Raw genomic sequence first — 20,343 nt, 5'->3', positions numbered from 1 at the left:
TACATCTGGCCTTATTCTTTTTGTTCAGGATTAATTTGTCTGCCTGCAATAGTTGTGCTTTCATTTGAATTATATTACTGGATTTTTTTCCCTGAAGATTGACTTTGGGATTTTGATAAAGATTACATTGAATCTGTAGACTGCTTTTGGTAGAATGGCCAGTATTAACTCTTCCAGCCCATGAGCATAGAAAATGTTTCTATCTTCTAATGTGTTGCTCAACTTATTTTATATCTACTTAAGCTTTTCTTTAAAACTAGGGAAGGATGAAAGAAATGGGAGAATCAGGGCGCAGAGATCTGGATTCTCAGCACGGGATTTGATAATGAAATAGCGTCTGAGAAACCAAGGCTGTCCCGGGAGCTTCTGTGACCCCAAGAGCTGCAGGGAAACTGCTTGACCTGAGAGGCCTGGGTTTTTAAGGGACTTTTCCTTTGTTCTTTACCTTCCTCTCTACACTTTACCCCTCCACCTCCACGGCACCTGTGCTGCTCATCATAATATTTCAGGTGCAGCGTGTTGACATGACCTCATTTATCCTCCATCGGCCCTCGCTAGCCCAGAGCTCCCTGTTCATCCATAAATCAGGCTGTTTTCACTCACAATGTCCTATGAATCCATCAAGCCATGCCAAGAACGGGCTTAGCTGACAGTCTTGCAGAAGCACAAATGGAATTAAGTAGCATTTCTCAAACTCGTGTGCTCTTGCCTTCAAACTCTCATTTCCTCTCAGCTGTGAGAAGCTTAAGCAAAACTCCCTTTTAATGTGGCCACACACCGTGTCCAGATTGGATTCCATAACCAAGCAAATGTCACAGGGGAGAGAAAAGTCCATCCAGCAAATAGGAGCTTCATTTTTTGGTGTTTCTTTTCCAAACTCCTAAGAAACAAGCCTTTTTGGCCCTTGGGGTGGGCATGTGGTGGAAGTCGTTTCTGCAGGTATGTCTGCCCCACGGAGACAGAGCTCTAATGAGAACATTTGCTACATTGTCTGCTTCTTAGCCTTTATGATAGTGCCCTACATGATTTCTGGAAAATATTGTTGATCTTATCACTTGATTTTTTGAGATGTGAGGATACTACATTTATCAATTAACTAAGCTGAAAACAGCTTTTCTTCTGAGCAAGAGGGACCAAGTGAGAGAGTAGTGTAAAAATAAGAGACAGGCATGAACTCCAGTCTCCTTAAAAATCAGGTTCAAATGAGAGAAGAGAGAAGTGCAAAGCCTGCCATGGACAATGTTCTGCCTCCACTTCAAAAATGGGGGTTCTGATGAACTTGTGCTGTCTTCCATCCTCCATCCTCCATCCTCCATCCTCCATCCTCTACCCTCCATCCTCTACCCTCCATCCTCCATCCTCTACCCTCCATCCTCCACCCTCCATCCTCCATCCTCTACCCTCCATCCTCCACCCTCCATCCTCCACCCTCCATCCTCCACCCTCCATCCTCCACCCTCCATCCTCTACCCTCCATCCTCCACCCTCCATCCTCCATCCTCTACCCTCCATCCTCCACCCTCCATCCTCCACCCTCCATCCTCCACCCTCCATCCTCCACCCTCCATCCTCCATCCTCTACCCTCCATCCTCCACCCTCCATCCTCCACCCTCCATCCTCCACCCTCCATCCTCCATCCTCTACCCTCCATCCTCCACCCTCCATCTTCCACCCTCCATCCTCCATCCTCCACCCTCCATCCTCCACCCTCCATCCTCCACCCTCCATCCTCCATCCTCCATCCTTTACCCTCCATCCTCCATCCTCCACCCTCCACCCTCCATCCTCCATCCTCCATCCTCTACCCTCCATCCTCCACCCTCCATCCTCTACCCTCCATCCTCCATCCTCCATCCTCCATCCTCCACCCTCCATCCTCCGCCCTCCATCCTTCATCCTCCACCCTCCATCCTCCATCCTCCATCTTCCCCTGTCCTATTGCTCAACACTTGAAGCCATAATTTGGCCCAAAGAAATCTCCACCTTTGATTCTATCTTTATTACACATAATAAGTATGCAAGTGTGTGACAAAATCTCTAGTTCGGTGAGAATGGAACAAAGGAACAAGGAAGAATCAGTTACTGCCTTAGGAATTTCAGGGCCAGGAACGAAAGCAAGAGTCCCTGAGGGGATCCACCCCTACAGCCTTTGACACTGATTTGAAATGGCTTAAGAGAATGAGTCAGCGCTCCTGTATAGACAGCTGTACAGGAAGTCGGTTACCACTTGTTACCACTACGGTTACCTAAAGGCAGGGCAGCAGCATTTAGAAACAGCAACAACAGCAAGAAGAGCGTAGGACTTCAGGTAGAGGCTATAGCTCAGTGGTAGAATGCTTGTCTAGGAAGCACAGGGCCCTGAGTTTGATCCCCAGCAGCAGACAAAAATCATAAAACACAAGCTACTCGGTGAAGTTTCTATTTCAAATACTTCATGCAATTTGTAGCCTAAGTATGTCTACTATGTTTCACGTATGGCTCGATTTTCAGATTTCACTAAGCATGCTGTGCTTTTATTTCTGGAAACTGAGAAGAGATTTCTAAATTGTAATAGCTCAGGGTGACCTGTCAAGCAATACTTGACATCTCTTACTCTGTATCCTAAGTTGACATGACTATGATTATGGGGTATTTCCACATGTCTATTTAAATAACCCCATTTTTAATGAATCATATCCAGTCTATTGCTTATCACAAACTAAACCTTCCTTTGCCACACTTGTACAATGAGATGCTTTGTATAAAATGTTGTTGGTACCACCAGGTAAGATGGGTATCATTCGATCAAAGTTCCGTTGTCAGAGACAACAAGAATTGGGAATCTGTCTTTTTTATCAACTAATAAATACTAAAAATATATCCCTGAGTTGGAGGATGGGATGAGATAGGATCTTAGAAACATTCTAATACTAAACCCTCCTTTTAATACATATCAAGGCTGACAAAACTGGTTAATGATTCCCCATGCTTCTAAAATTTTCGGACTATCCACACTCTGACACCAAAACTATTACATCACTGTTCTCCACTGGATCAAAACAAGTAGTCTAAGTTCCAGTTTCTTTTTGGGGAGTGGGAATTCTTTTTATTCTTTTTTATTTAAATAATTTATTCAGACTACATCTCAACTATTATCCCCTCACTTGTATCATCCCAGTCTTCCCTCCCTCTTCTTTCACTCTATTCCCCTCCTTTAGGCCTGTAACAGAAGGGTAATCCTCCCCCACCATATGAGCACAACCTGTCAGGTCTCATCCTGGTAGTCTTCTTACCTTTCCTCTGAATGCCACCAGGCCTCCCCAGGATTGAAGTCCCTATTGACAGACCCTGAAATGTTACTTTATGAAGCTCTGAGGATAAACCCAAGCTTCCTCACAGACTCTATGATATTGTTAACAGGGACATGAGCGTCAGCTGATGGAAGCAGTAGGCAAGAAGTGGAGCCAGTCCAAAAGAGAGGGCCCTAAGACTGCAGACAGAAAGGCCAGAGTGCTCATATCAAGAAGTCCAAGCTCCAAAGATAAGTAAAGTTGAAAGTATTAAGCCTTTGGAGACTCTTAGAGACTGTCTAAATACATTTTGTATTACGAAATGGCCATGAGCCTTTGGAAAGAAGAGGTAAAGAGTTATGGTTTGAATATGAAACATCTCCTACAGGTTCATGTGCTAACCAACCTGTTTCCAGCTAGTGGTCCTGTTTTGGGATACTCTGGAAAATTTAGAGGCTAGGGCTAGTTGGAAAAAACTAGAAGATATGCTTGCAAAAGTTCTAACTCCCTTTCTTTCTTTCTCTGCTACCCGCCTGTCCAACACAAGCTGAAACATCCTCTACCATGTACAATACCATAATGTGAGCAACAACAACAACAATTTCCTGCTGTTAAATAGTCCAAGTCAGGTATTTTGTCATAATGAGGTGAAAAATAACTAACACAAGAGTGGAGTACACAAGAGAACTTCTTAACACCTATTGTTTTGTGCCTTTTCCTGTCATCAGAAACTAAATTAATACATGGAGAGTTTTAAGGAATTGTCAAAATATTTTAACACTTTATTGGCTCTCATTTGTTCTTATTTTATAAACACTTATCATTCACTGAGTCTAGATCACATGTGTTCTTCTCTTGTCAGCCAACTACCACACACTCCATCTTCCACAAAGGAAAATAGAAAAGAACTCAATGGCTCTGAGTTCATTTGCTTCCTCAAAAGGATGTATCTCATCATTCTGAGTGACGCTGATGCATTTGAACAACCTGGCAAAAAGAGATATGTGATTTTATTTTTAATTTTGCTCTAAGAACACTGAGAAACTGTATTCTGCTCACATTTACTCCTTTTCTGTCTGTGACCTCAAAGACATTAATGGTGAAGGAAAGCTTTCCTTCCACAGAGAGTCACCATTTAAATTGCTTAAGAGACCTAAAACACCATGCCCCCCAGCTTACAGGCTATTCCTCACTGTTGAAAGGAAGAAAAAATTAAAAAAAAAATAGAGCCAAGTAATAAGCCAGCAGCTCCATGACTTTGTGGAGTGTAGAACAGTACTAGAGACAGCTGAGCCAAAACTACAACAGCAGCAGCAGTCACACAAAGATCCACTGAGCCTCAAAACTCACTGGAGTGCCCTTGGGGTGCCACATAGGACCACAAGAATTACATAGACAGTCTCTGGAAGTCCCATCCAAATTCAATGGCACCACAATGACCAGCAGCACAAACATAAAACAGCTGTCTCAGTCTGTAATAACTCATAGCAATGTAACAGAAATCTAGATATTCCTTCCAGATGCGACTTAATTCACATTAATGTCTAGAAGTTAAGCTTTACTGTCTGCTGAAAGTGAGCTAAGGAGAATGTCTGCAGGCCATTCATCTCTGACTTTGAGAAGAGAAGGGCAAACAGGGAAGTGAAATATGTACAGGACTTCCCAGCAGACTGATCCTCTGCCGGGAAGGTTCTAGAAGATGTGAAAAAAGAAAGTATGTGTTTCGATGGTATTTCAACAAGACTGAAATGACAGCCACGCCCAGAATATATGAACGTGACTAAGAGGCTTCAGGTGAAGAAACCAATTAAGTGTTTATTGCAGGCGTTTGTTTCTGAGATGAGGAGTCCGAGTCAGCCCAGGGTGGTAAGAAGAAATAAAGAGGCCAATATGCATGCTGAGAACACACTGGTCCAAGGAATGTGCACCATTAAAGCCACGCTCTGTGGTAGCTCTGCATGAGAAGGAAGGAGAAAGGGGCGGGTCCAAGTCCCACACACTGGCCACAGTGTCCTTACATTCTGCCTTTCTTCTTACCAGAGCACAAGTTCCAAGAAATCAGGGAGCCTGCGTGGACACGTTAGCATCCGTGCGTTCTCCCACTGCTGAAGATGGCAAGCAGATGTTGGGTGAGTCAGTAGGTAGTATCTGGCAGGGTGTCTGTACTTTCCTGGATACTCCCTAAGGGAAGATGCTCTCTCAAGGCTCAGCACTAATGAGTCTCCCTGGTCGGCTTTCTTTTCAAGATGATCTAAATTACATCATTCTCTTTAATGTCCACAGAGACTTATCTCCACAGTACATATTATGATATGGAATTTTAGGGTGTTTTTTTTTCTTTAACTCCTATTATTGTGGGCTTTTTAATTGGTTGGTTGGTTGGTTTGTCTTCTTCTGCAAGACTTCTAAGTTCAGCTATGTCAGTTTTATTACTTCTTGCAGCACAATTTCCAACAACCAGAACCACAGTGCCCAGCAGAAGCAAGACGCAAACTGAAATTCTCATAACCCAGATGGCTCAGCAAGTAAGGGTACAGCCGAGCCTGGTCACCTGACTGCAACCCTAGGAACTGACATGGTGAAAGGAGAGTGTAGACTCCCAAAATCTGTCCTCTGACCACTACCTCTATACATGTGTGCCACAGTACTCCAGCTCACACATGACTTACATGCAGTAATGTATATGTTAGTGTATCATGTGAACATGTGGCCAGCAGAAAATAATTGCTAATAAGGCAGTTGGTATCTCATTTTTACCTATATAGTCCATTTCCACAATTCTGTAAAAAAAAATACAATCACAAAGTGGAAATCAATTTAAAAGTAAGACTTGGTCTTTTTTTAAATCAGTGTAGGAAGAAAGAAGGGTTCACCAGAGAGCAACTGAAGGCCACCTCAGGATCCAGCTAAATCTGGCTTTCTTTAGGAAGGCCTCCAAAAACTCAAAAAAATCTGTGTCACCTGACCTAGGGGAGGAATGCCCTGGAAATAGAGGCTTGTAAACACGGCAGAGTGAGTTTCACACCCAACTTCAATTAAGACTTCTCACAGTTCACACTCTCAGTAGCTATATGTGGCTAATGGCTACTGAACAATGTAGGACACCAAATCTATATGACAAATAAAAAGAATGGGATAGAGAAAAAGTATGGAGAAAATGGTATGGAAAGGAAGCAGAAGCATCCACTGAATAGCTACTGTTAGCTTCCTTCCTTTTATTCACAGTCTCACATTAACCTCAGCGAGGTGTTATTAGACCTACCGTTATCTATAAAGACGCTTGCTTGAAGATGTCACGTTACTTGTACAAGATCGTGAGTCTTTGGAGTGAAAGAAGCAGAATTTGAAATGCAATGTTCTCTTCCACATCACCTGCATCCCTAGCAGCCATCCATTCACAAGGCTACTCGGAACAACTGCAAAGCTACACCCGACACCCAGGTGACGCATCCCAGGTCTCACATTGGTTTGAATGTCACAGATGAATCCTCTCCTTCAAGAACTACAGTGTGATCACTATAATCTACAAGTGTCCTCTACTTCTTGAGTAGCCCTTATCCCATTTTCTGCTCTCAACTTAGTAAGAACAAGTCAAGTGTTCCACTTGTAGCTTCCTAGACAACCCATGCTCTAACATCCCTTCCTGAATCTAGTTAGCAACCCTTCTCACCCAAGTAACACACACGCTATACAGCTTTGCTCCAGAAGGCAAAGGAATAGGGAGAAAAGAAGGAGGAAAAGGAGGGACAAGGGGAAGAGAGAAGGTGCAGACTCTTCTTCTGTTCAAGAGTCATGTCATTGCAGAACCTTCTCTGATCCTCCCTCAGAGATGAGAGTCTCCCTCTTCTGTATTCTCAAGGCACCACCATTTCTTTGTAGGTTCTCTTTAACTGGACTATAAACTTCTAGAATGGAAAAGCTGTCCCCATTATCTTTGAATCCTTGGGATCCGACACTTCTTGAGTGGGATTGGCTACTAAGTAAATTAAAGAATGCGTAAACTGTGAGTCTATCCATACCTCCATTGAAAGGTAAGAATCACTCCATTGTACCACAGTGCCCAAAGGGCTAAAAGAAGACAGCAATATCTGCATCCTGCATAGAACAGTCATTCAGATGTGAGTCATAGTACTGTGAACAGAGAGTGTCAGCAGAATACCCCACAACACGTTAGAGCATCCCATAAGAAACATATCCTAAGTTCCTGAGAAAGTAGCGAAGCTGAGAGCCCAGGAATATGTGGAAGTCATATGAAATATGATCATAATGTGGTAAGGTAGGAGGAAGCAGTGCTGATTACAGTGTGGTCAGAGACCTGAGAGCTGGCGTGCTGGCCTAGAGAAAACAGAGGGCACAGTGTTGCTCCTCTGTTCCTCCTTTCCACCAGAGGACAGGTGCTGTTGGGCATCTTCAAGTATTAGATATAATAAACAGAACTTACTTCTTCACTACTCCCAACATCCTAGATAAAAATGTCCACTCTCTGCGGTTAGCATGAAGGATGTTTATGAGTAGAATTCACAGTTATGCCTTAAGCTCGCTGTTATAACTACCCACCTTTGCCTCAGAATGTTTATTTTCTTCTAGTGGGGAGAGCTGTAGCCGTAGGAAGTCTAAATCTCCATTCCTAAGCCCCAGCAACAACCAGACAAGGGTAAGAGAGAGCCAAGGGTCTAGTAAACAGACCTAAATGAATATTACACTAAAAAATGAACTCACTCCCTTTCATAAATAACACCATGCTCATGTACTCTATCAGACAGAGAGTTGGAAGTGGGCTGGAGAGGCAGCTCAGTGGTTAAGAACACTTGCTAATCTTGCAGAGGACCCAGGCTCAGTTCCCAGTACCCACATGGCATCTTATAACCACTTTTAACTTCAGCTCCAAGCTATCTGACAGATTCTCCTGGCCTCTTCGAACACCTGCCACACGTAGTACACATATTCAGGCATATATGTTCATAAGATAAACAAGTAAATCAGATTTGCAATCTGGAAGCACCGAGTTGAGACTATAATGGGCAGCACCAGGGAGTTGGGATTTTTAAAACGGATCTGCACCTAGGGTGGAACAAGATGGTATATGAGAGAGGCACCAAGCACTAGCCTGTTCTTCTATGGCATAGAACTAAAACGAGAGCGAATCTGCCTATGTGGGTGTATAGGCATGGGAGAGGGCTGGGATTAAATTTCAGACAGAGCCCGCTGAAATCCTGTCTCGGAATAACATCTTAGAGCAAAAAACAGTGTGTCCCAGCATCTACCATTCAACACCATGATCGCTGGGCAGATGGAGTCTCACTTGGTAGGGCTGAGGGTTGAAGAGACTCCCGGTGGGAAAGAAAACTATTAGTCAGCTCTATAACAAACAGGCACCCATCTTGCAGACTTGCTGCCACTATAGATAAGACGACCTGTGGTCTACAGAGCAGGCTAACTTTAAAGGAGTCTACCGTATTTTCTGGTGAACTCCTAGGGTGCTGAAGCCTAGACCTGTTTTCAAAGGGTCCTAAAGTTTGAGCTGATCCCGCTTGGGTTGTGGGAAGACAGAGCAGCGTAGCCTCGTTTTAGGGTCTCACGGGTATTACCACCTGACGAGGAAGTGGCTCAACAAAGTCTTATCTCTAGACAGTGGCTCTACCCTTAGAGTTTTGTAACATAGGAGTGTGTGTTGTAATTCTGGGGGAGAAAGAGAGTGAGTGATACTGCCCTCTAGAACTGGCAAGTCACAGAACTTGCCCTCAGCCCTCGGGCATGACTACTTCAGGTAGAATCCTCCCCTGGGAGGTAAGGCAGTAGCCTCAAACAGTCACTGCTCCCCACCTTGCCAACATAGAGCTTTGTGGTTCTGTTGCCCTAAACTGCCTTCAGAGTGTGCTGGTGGCTAGCGATGGCATGTTTCCATGCCATAAAACAGAATAAATAAGGACATACGTACACACACACACACACACACACACACACACACACACACACACACACTACTCCACAGTCTAGAGCCGGCATAGCCCACGTTCTATGCTAACTCCTTCTACCCTGAAATTTAGTTAAGAGGAATTTCAAGTTTGCTTCAGCTGCAAACCACTCCTGCTTGACACTTGGTGGATACTTTGACAAAAAGAATGCAGGGTGCATGTATGTGCAAATGAGTGTTCATAGTGTGTACATAGTGTGTACATAGAGTGTACATAGTGTGTACATAGGGGCAAGTCCTCAGCCAGTACCCAAAGCACTCATCCTAAGAGGACCTGAAGAGAAGCTGAGATCAGCATGGGTAACAATCTGACCTTCCCACTCTTCACTGGTCCCAGCATCTCAGCCAAGATGATTTTTTCCATATCTATCTATCTATCTATCTATCTATCTATCTATCTATCTATCTATTTTTCTATTTATCTTCTTTCAGTTTGCTGTTGATTTTTTATTTTATGCTGCACTGGAGTTCAAATTCAGTGTCTTGCCCACATTGGGCACACACCTTGACAACTGAGCTTCATTCCCACTGTGGTTAAGATGAACTATATATTCAGCTTTTAACTTCTTACTCAAACCCTTAAATATATTTCAACCTAAAGAAGAGGGGGTGAAAGCTCCCAACAACTGATCTTTTCTTAAGAAGGCACAGCAAGGTCTCACTCCTGGAAAGACACACCCACTTCAGCTGAGAAAAGACTTGCACAATTGTGGTTGGTGCTGCACCTGTGTGAGTCCTCTACGCTTGTCAATCACAAGCCTTATCAGATGTGCTTCGCTGATGAGGCTGTATGCGATTGTCACACTGGGAAAGCTCTGACTTCAGCTCATACATCTTCCCACAAAGAGCGCAGATCTTAAGATTAAGAGCGTCAAGTCCTTTATCACTTTAACCAGCATTAACACCACCTATGGAAATCCTCATCACTTGATAGGCTACTACTCCCATTGTGTAAGGGACCACAGAGGGCTTACCCCACGTATTCTGCCATCTAGACCACAGCTGCATCAATTCCTAGGGTGTTCCAGCTCTTGTAAGTCCTACAGGAAAGTGAGTCATTTCAACTCTTAAAGGGAAGGCATCATGCTAAGGCCTACTAACCACTACCTACAAAACCACAGTGATGCTGTACCCTACATTCCAGTGTCCACCATTACAGAGGACTACCACTATAGCTGGAAATAAAGTCACCATTATATAACAAGTCAATACGCCAAGCTGTGTTGTCATTTCCTTATTAAGAAGGCCATCATGAAAAACACAAGAAGAAGAAGAAGAAGAAGAAGAAGAAGGAGGAGGAGGAGGAGGAGGAGGAGGAGGAGGAGGAGGAGGAGGAGGAGGAAAAAAGAACATTCTGGCAAACATAAAGGGATGGAATGGAATAAAGGACCCAGAACAAATAAATTGGTACATACTCAGCTAACCAATTTTTGATGAAGTTGACAAAAATGAGTGTCAAGGAACAGACAGTCTCAGCAGTCTCAGCAAATCAACTCCAAGCAGACAGAAAACTACAAGTCAGACTTGAAGTGCAGAAAGTACTAGGAGAAAACATAAGAAAACCACTTCACAGCTGGCAAAAGCAATGGTTTCCCTTCAGGAATTCCAAACGCAAAGGAAGGAAGGCCTGACCAATGTGATTCCCACTTTGAGGCCTCTGCACGATCGAGGGAGTGATCACCGGAGCAAAGGAGCAGCCTGCAGAATGGGAGGACACGTTCCCAGCTTTATCAGAAAGAGCATGAATACCCAGCACATATAGTTTACTCCAAGAAGTTAACAAGAAACAATGCAATTAAAAATGAGCAAGTGATTGAATGGACACTTATCAAAAAAAATCTACAAATGCCCAAAAAACATATTGGACAACTGCTAAAAATCTTTTGGCATCAGGGAAGTGAAAAGTGAAACTATAATGAGATGGCATCTCATGCCAACTGTCATCAACAAGAAACACTAATGAGAAGGGAATGGAGGGGGTATGGAGAGAATATATCCAATATAAAATATATTCCAGTATGAAATTTTAAAAATCAATCAACCAACAAATAAAAAAAAAAAACAAAGCCTTGTGAGGGCATGAAAAGAGAACCCTCATATACTATTGTTGAGTGTGTAAATCTGTGCTGACACTACCATATCATCTAGCTGTACCACAGCTGCATACACGCACCAAAGGAAATCAGGCTGGCATATAAAAGAGAAACCTTCATGCCCATGCCTACTGTGCATTAATCAGAGCAGATATGATACAGAATCTGCCTATGGGGCTTTTCAGTAGATGTATAAGAATATTATAGGTGCAGTACGCATGAGGAAGAAATCCAGGAATTTTCAGGAAAATGGATGTAGAGGAGAGCACCACATTAAGTGAAATAAGTCAGAAACAGAAAAGATGAGATAGATTTAAAGGAAAGAGAAAGACAGAGAAGGAGCCAGAAAGAAGACGGATATGAGGAGTGCATAGTGTATGCATGTATATAATATTGCTGAAGCCGTTTGTGTTTGTAATCAATATGTTAATAATCAGAGCAAATACATAAAAGGATTTCATTTTTAAAGAGGCAAGTTGATGGAATACAGCAGCTATGACATCAGGCGGGGGCTAGCCTAACATCCTGGCAAGATTAACAACAGCTCCGAAATGTCAGTGCAGGGCAAAACCAACCTGACTTCTGGAATTCATATGGAAAGTGAGGCAATATAGCCTCACACAATTAAAAATAACAAGATGCACAGGATTGCACCAAAGTAATCAAGGAAACTGAAGTTCTGGAAAGTAAGCAACTTGAGGGACTAAGCGTACATTTCCCAGCACACTCCCACCTCCCTTTCCAGTTACAACAGGCCCATAAGGAGTGGCCTCCAAAAGAAGAAGAAGTTACAGCAAGTGGCGGTGAGAATGGGAGCTAGTGAGGGGTGGGTGAGAGGTTGATATCCTCAGGGAGGTTGGGTTCACAAGCACCAAAGTCCACTTTTCACTACTGTTACTCTTTATCTTAATCATAGGTGTGACGCCAGAAGATCACTGGAGAACAAGAGCTGCCTCAGAAAAGGCTTAGGCAAGAGCTATGACAAAACTCCTAACTCAACCCCGGACAAAGCACAGCATTAAAAACCAATACCTCTCCTGTCTATATGAGCTGGTCATAAAGATGCTTCGCAGTTACGAACTGGGGGTGGCAAGTCATATCTGATGACCCAACCGAGAGCCAGGCCACCTGTATGAGCTACTCTGACTGGCATCCCTTCTCTTCCTATAGCCTGTGTGGGCAGCAAGAAACTACGCCCAGCTGGCACAACATGATAGCAGCTGGCACAACATGATAGCAGTAGGGCACGTATAAAAATGCTCAAGCCGGCTTACGCTGTCACAGATCCAGCCAAGAAGATGCCAAAACTGAGAGGAAAATAAACCTTGCCAAAGACAGGCTGGGGGAATCACCTAAAATCCACCCATAAGACATTCTACCTCAGTCAGAGACAGACTTTGACTATTCCCCAACAAGGAGCGGGGCAGAAATTAGGGTGCACCTTATAATGGTCTAATTGCTGGTTTTCTTGTTTTACTGCTCTAAAACCTAGGTGCATCTTATGGTCAGGTGTATCTTATGGTCTGAAAAATACAGTTATAGCCATCTTTCTGCCACTGGACAGAGAAGGAAGAAGTTGCAGACCCTGAGCTCAACAGAGGCTGGAGACAAACTATCTAGAAAGGAATGCCACCTCAGCTTATTCCAAAGGGCTGACAAGGAGAAACAGAGTTAGCAAAATAAAAGAAAAGTGAAGGAGAAGAATGGGACTCTGAAGGGTTAAGATCTTCTGGCTTGTGGGCAGAGGGAGTCTTGTCAACCATTTGATGGCCTCTGCCTTCAGCCTGCCCGTCTACCTCACTGCGCTATCATTTGCCATTCCTCCATCATGTTAGCTCTCTCAGCAGGTCAGCAGAGCCCCACGTTTCCATAGTCAATGGAACATCCTAGCTTCATCTCACTTGAGCCACTAGCAGAACTTAGTAGAGCAGAGCACTACCTCAGTGTGTGTGTGTGTGTGTGTGTGTGTGTGTGTGTATCTGTGTGTGTGTGTGTGTGTGTGTGTGTGTGTGTGTGTGTGCACGCACGTGCGCAATCCTGCTTCACAGCCTGAAGCACTGCATTATGTGCCTTCTTCACCCACATGCCTAAGTTCAGGCCATACGTCTCCCTGAACGTTAAGCTTCTATCCCACCTGGTTTCTCTACCCAAGTGTCTTAGCGTGCCACTTAAACTGAGAACTGTCTAGAACATACCTCCTATCATACCTGACTTGGGAGGACTTGCTTGCAAGAGAGCCTTTAGTCATCCTTGACTCTGCATTGGTTCTCACCTCCCACATCCCCTCCACTGAAAAATCACTGGACCTCCCAATATGCCTGGATCTGGCCAGTTCTCACCACCTGCAACCACTCTTGTGCGGGCCTCCATCATTACAACAGGCTCTGGGAAGCTTTGAATTGTTAATGGCCCCCATAGGCTCAAATATTTAAATACTAGACCCCTAGTTGTTGGAACAGTTTGCTGAAGGACTAGAAGGTGTGCTAGCCTTACTGAAGGAGGCGTACCTCTCTCTCTCTCTCTCTCTCTCTCTCTCTCTCTCTCTCTCTCTCTCTCTCTCTCTCTCTCTCACTCTGCTGCATGCTTGTGGATCAGATGTAAGCTCTCAGCTCTAGCCCCAGCACCATGCCTGTCTGCCTGCTGCCTTTCTTCCCACCATATTGATCATGGACTCACCCTCTCAAACTGTAAGCACACCTCCCAACGAAATGCTGCCGTTTATAAGTTGCCCTGACTGTGATATCTCTTCAAAGCAACAGAACAGTAACTAAGACAATCTCCCACCTGGACTCAGCATTGCCTTTGTCCTTGTCAACAGGCTCTTTGCTTATGGTGCCTCACGAGATGCCTCCCACCCTGAGAAGCTGATATCACACCATTTTACAAGTAAAGGAACTGAAGCTCAGAAGTTAACTTACTTGCACAAGGCCTCAATGCATGAGAAAGTCTGTGTCCAGACTATGTTTATATGAGTCAAAATTCTTATTTTGTACATTACCAAATGAAAAGTTATTGGAGATATAGAAAGCCAAATGTTGACTGTCACAGTCCACATCTACCTTCTAAGACAAATATCTGGCTTGGTTTCAGTACACCAGGCACCTCAAATTGACACAAGAGTAACAATGAAACAGCTAAAGTCCAGGCCTTGTTTTCAAATTAATGCTGGGAAGTTTCTGGAATTTAAAAAAAAAATAAAAGATAGGCTAATGTTTCTCAGCTTACAGTCACACACATCCACACACTCACACACTCACATGGGCACACTCACACGTGGACATACACACACACATACTCACCCCATATACACTTAGACACACACACATTCATATATTCTATCACACACACACACACACACACACACACACACACACACACACACACACACACACCCCTCTCTGTGGATACCAAAAGCAACTAATAAAAAAAGTTTAAAATTACTACACTTTTACTTTCACTCAAGTCCCCAAGGGTTGTGAATGCTGAAGATATGGTTCACAGTAGCTACAGCTTAGAAGATGGGACTCAGCCCCGCCCACCCCAGGACAAGTCTACCTTACTAGCATCAGCCTTGCAACAACCCCAGTCCCAGTTCTCTTCCCTTTCTCCCACTCACAGTCTCCGCATAGACATTTTCCTTATTGTCAACGATGGAAACGTGGCCCACAGCACTCGGCAATTAATGTCATCACATGCATAAATCTAGTTGTTAAAGCCATTTGTGAAGCTCCCAGTTTGCCAGAGGACACAGTGTTTTTCAATCAGAAAGTGAGAGCGAGTCAGTTCACAGGTCCATTCCCAGGAACTAAATAAGAACTTCTCTCATTTCTTTCTACTCTCACCAGATTTGCCTTCCGGTGAGCCATTTCTGTGACACTGATGAGCCAGCCACTTAGGTGCCGAGCATGTCAGCACAAAAATATGAGGTTCCCATGAGAATGTTGCAAGGAAGGGTTTGCTTCTCTTACCTGGGCCAACCTACCAAGCCAACCACCTCATACTCGTTTCAACCCAAGGAAGGGGGTTGAGCATCTCAGACTGCACCCTCCACCTGGGATACATGTATGAAGATTAAGGAAACCAAGGATACTCATAGTCAGTGATGCTGATTTTAGCATTTGGATCTACCAATAAGATGAGATCAGTGGTGTGCATGCGGAACACATCTATACATGGAAAAAGGTCTTATCATAAAAAATACGTAGAAAATAACTGTTAATTTGGGTGCGTGCGTGTGTGTGTGTGTGTGTGTGTGTGTGTGTGTGTGTGTGTGTGTGTGTAGAAGTCAGAGGATCTATGTGGACCTGGATATAATTAATGCATATTGCCAACAACTGAATAACTCCATTAGACAGTCTAAGTGGGCATGCAATTTATTCTAGAAGAGGAAACATATTAAATAAGGGAGATTAATCCAATGAAGACAAAGGAGTGGGCAGCACTCCCTATGATCACAAAAAAAAAACCCAAAAAATTTAAAAAATCAGACAAACAACAAAAACTACCTCTGCCCCATTGCTCTAAGCTCTTCTCACCTCACCCACAGTGAGGAAGAATCGCAGCGTGTGAATGTAAGGAGATGTTTGCAAACAGGATTTGCTAAGTAAAGCATGCAAATTAACTGAAATTATGCGAGACAGGGAAGGCAAAATATCCTTTTAGCCAGTGATATTTCCTGCAAACCTGCCTTTCCAGGCCTCGTCATATTCCTTATGAATTATATTGCATAGCCAAGTGTATCCGTAAGTCGTGACTTAATACTGCTGGAATTTGGTAAGGCACTGAAACAGTTCTAAACAGTCAGCTTAAGAGCTAACACTCCCATGTTCACAGGGAGTATGAGGGAGTACCCTTCACAATCCTAAATTCCATGTCTGGAATTTAGGGCACCTCGAAATCAAACTACCCCCTTAATTGACTCTTTCTGTTTGCCAACTTTCCAAAATCTCTATCACTTAAGATATTGGGGGGAGGTGGAAATCCTCTTAATTCCAGGAAAACTAAGGAAGGCTCTCCAGATTGGCATGCAAATTCTCCTGTAAGCCCAATACACAATCACACAAGTGAAGAAGGCCATCAATCAGAGGCTCTTCAGAATTTTGTGTGATTTCTGTGTGAACAGGACCCACAGGAAGTCGCTGACAGACAGTTCCAGGTTTGGGAGATGGTATGAGAACATAGAAAAGAGAAACTTGTGGGGTTCTGAGAATAAGGCTGGGGGTGTGGTGGTTAAGAAAGACTGTAAGAGTCAGTAAGGATGGAAGACAGCAAGAAAACAATGCATTCCAGAAACAAGACTAACAGAAAAATGAACCCACAGAGACTGGCAGCATGCACAAAACCTGCACAGGACACCCAGTGCTGAAAGGGGAAGTGACATGAACCCCCACTCGTAATTCAGAAGTTACCTCCAATGGACAACAGCTCACAAAGGAAACATTAGTTTTCTCCAGTGTTACTGTTAATTTAGTGGTATGGTCTAATAAATGTTTAGTGTCAGGCTTATAACTACTATGGCATATTACTTAACCCGCTTTCACAATCAATAAAGACACGGACTCCTGATATATTTTAGAATAGCCTTATCACCTGGGGCACATCAGATGCTTCCTCCTAAGCTACCTTCTGTTATCTCCTAGCCTCCATCCCGTGTCATCTGCTTCTGATACTTTCTACTTGGGCTACCTACCGTCCATAATCCCAAAATACTTGCAAATGTTGTTCATCTGGGCCATTAGTTTCCATGTGGAAGTTCAGAGTTCCGCCCCTTGGCCCGTGCGGCTCCTTTCTATCCCATGGCCATCCTCTTCCTTCTCCTCCTCTGATCTCCATCTGCTCCTTCTCTCCCCGAACCCAAGAACCTTCTCCACGCCTACCTTTCTCCAGCCCTGCCCAGCTATCAGCTTTCTTTATTAGTGAAACAGGGAGGCAAGGTTAAACAGATGTGTGACAGTCCGCAGTAAGAATCTTGTGGGGCAAGAAATTAACAAACACAAAGCACTAGGCCATATTCCAACATTTCAATGGAGTACCAGTAGACACACAAACAATACTTGGGCAGGTCCTGTGCTCAGCAGTAGATGGCCGGCATAAAACAAATTCATTGGTATTTTTGGAAGGTTGTTTTTGGGTTTTGGTTTTGGTTTTTTTATTATACTTTCTTTGGGATTTTTTTTTTTAACCTTATTGGTCTTTTACTTATATTTTGTATTTCAAAAAAAAATGGAAGGAATGAAGGAAGACTGAAAACACCTATTTTGCATTAAGTAGGAAATAGCCCACAGCTGGGTGGATGACATCTAAGTAGGACCAAAAATAATAATTAATAATCATCACATTGTAAGAACAGTTCGACTTCATTGGGTTTGTCTTGTCAACTTTCTGTCAGAATTTCAATCTCAAGTCTAATAAATATTATCTTAGTCTTTTTCTCATTATGCTTAGACTTTAATGTACTATAAAAAAAGAAAATGATTAAAACTTCATATGCACATTTTAAAAAAAGAAAGGAAGAATGAAAGAAGGGAGGAAAGAAAAACTGGAACAAACAGAGAGAGAAACTGAGGCTGTGGTAAAGCAAACTGCTCTTGACTGTGTTTTCTACAGTGGGGCTAATTCTTCCCCCACCGTACCTCCTGTCTTTTGAGAACCAGTTAGCTCGCAGCTGATCATCGGCAACAGTTCTACTCACCCTATTTTGTTCATCGCCACCACAAGACATAGGTATAAACCAACAGCAAGCCCAACGACACTTCATAATTAGCATCACTTACACTGTACCAAGTCTCGGTGTTTCTCTGCAGAAGGCCTAACCTGTCTTCAGCTTCACTTTCTTAAATATGTCCGGAAATACGGACAACAACCCTGAGCTCACGACACAGAAACAGCAAGCTTCTTAATCTCCTCTCACTGTCCCTTTCTCTTGGTAAAACAAATAAACAAACAAACAAGCTAGAGCATAATCATATGCACCTCCAGTGCATAATCACTGGAAGAAAATGAAACTCTATGCACACCGGATACAGCACGCTAGGGTTGTAGGTGTCACCGTAACTGTTAAATCCTGTAAGTGAACCAAGTGACTCATTCTGACCCTGACATCATTGTCGTAGTAATAGTGACTTCCATTCTCCCTACGTCCTTTCAGCCCTGTCTCATCACCCCATCCATAACAGTTGCCACTGGAAGTGTCCCAAGTGGTCCAAGACCATTGGTGGGAAATTAATTTTCACAAGGACCGACCCTTTTACTTCCATCTGAATTTGCCCAAGAGTTAAATACATGATATTGACACCCCATGGCGATATACGAGTTGAGACTTCAACACAAATGAATCTTCTAGCCACCAGGAATCTAATAAATCACAGGGGAAATAGTCCCATTTCTGCACAGACAGTGGAAAAGAATACCTGAGCTCAGGCCATGTCGATCTGAACAAAATCTTGTTCTAGCAAGGAAATGTCTAGCAAAGATATGCAGAGGGTAGAGTGTCAGGCTGACCCTCGGGGTTGGGGAGGAATGAATCAGACAAACAGACCTGAGACTCAAGTCAAAAGCTGTCAAAATAAGAAAGGGAGAAGAGACAGCCAGGCTCAACCCACAGTGCTCAGCTATGGAGTGCCCAGCTCCTGTCCTGAGAGGAACTGGTATAAACCCTAGCATAAGATAATGAAAAAGCTCTGGCTGGTCAGTCTCCACCATGACACTCATGGGATATGAGTTCTCTTCACTCTACCCATGTACCACGCCAGGATTCAAAGTCTCTGGACCTTAGCTTATATAGTCCATCATCCTGCTGAGACCATGCCTCCACAGTGTAGACCATGCCTCCACAGTGTAGACCATACCTCCAAAGTGTAGACCGTGCCTCCACAGTGCAGACCGTGCCTTCAAAGTGTAGACCATGCCTCCACAGTGTAGACCGTGCCTCCACAGTGTAGACCGTGCCTCCACAGTGCAGACCGTGCCTTCAAAGTGTAGACCATGCCTCCACAGTGTAGACTGTGCCACTACAGTGTGGCCCTTATGCCCCTTTTAAGACTTTTGTGTCCTATTCATTTGCCTCAGAGGATTAGTGCTACGTCATGTAGTTGGGTAATAGCTGAGTTTAGCTTGCTGCAATTCATTAGAAAGGTATCAAATACAAGGAAATATGTTTGTTTACATAATAATAGATACTGATATCGAAGACAAACTGCCCCACGGGAGACAAAGCAAATATCAACATAGACTATAGTCTGGCAGTCTCTGGCTTCTTGTGTTCAAAATGTTACACTGAAGTCAATTATTTGGCTTAACCAATTGTGGGATTATTCCTCCAGGGTGGCTGGGGGTTTGCTATTTGGAAGTACCAGCCATTGTGGATTTTGCCTTAACTAGGAATAGATATTTTATCTTTATTCTTATGAATATTTTTCAGCTCTTGGATAAGGCTAAGTGACTGGAAACAGTAGGGGTTCTCGGGGAAGCAGCTCCTTTATGATTTGTTGGCATGTGCACAGCAGCTCTGAGAGACTGGTATCAGCCATTCCCCACTACTCACAAAGACTTCCCAAATACTCTACCCCATGATCCATGGATTAGGGGCTTCCTAGTATGCCTGGGACGGACACCACGCCTGGCCTTCTATGGGTGCCAAGCTTTTCCTCATTTCCCTTTGATGTTATTATCACTAAATGAGTAAGACCAACTAATATATAATGAAAATAAATTTATTTCTCACAAGTCCATCCAGAAGGAGGGAAGTCCAGGAGCACAGCACAGGAAGTTGCTCTGGATAGAAGAGACAGCTTGCTCCCTCACAAGAGCAGAGGACAGTGCCTCATAGAAAGACAGCAAACCACTGGTGCTATTACAGAAACCCTGCCCCGATGACCTCATCCCATCACAATTACTTCCTACAGGACCCACCTCCACACGGCCATTAGCATACAAACGTGGGAGTTGAGTATCTACCTTATGAATCCATAGGGGGTACGTTAAACCGTAACAGCCCTCAATCCTGGC

At 43.7% G+C, this 20,343-nt stretch overlaps 1 protein-coding gene across 2 annotated transcripts in view; it reads right to left on the bottom strand.

Moving 5' to 3' along the window:
• The window catches only part of TMEM45A (transmembrane protein 45A), a 69,259-nt gene that overhangs the window by 39,906 nt on the left and 9,010 nt on the right, over positions 1-20,343 (bottom strand). The window contains exon 1 of one of the 2 annotated variants that reach the window (XM_084801267.1): positions 17,027-17,152. The exons of the other annotated variant lie outside the window; for it this stretch is intronic. The gene's annotated coding sequence lies outside the window, so the exon portion shown is untranslated. Of the gene's footprint in view, positions 1-17,026; positions 17,153-20,343 lie in introns of those variants that run through there. 2 annotated transcript variants of the gene reach the window in all.

This window comes from Acomys minous (assembly GCF_964271855.1).
Source record: "Acomys minous genome assembly, chromosome: 11".
Lineage (NCBI taxonomy): Eukaryota > Metazoa > Chordata > Mammalia > Rodentia > Muridae > Acomys > Acomys minous.
This window is presented reverse-complemented; position numbering and strand designations above follow the sequence as displayed.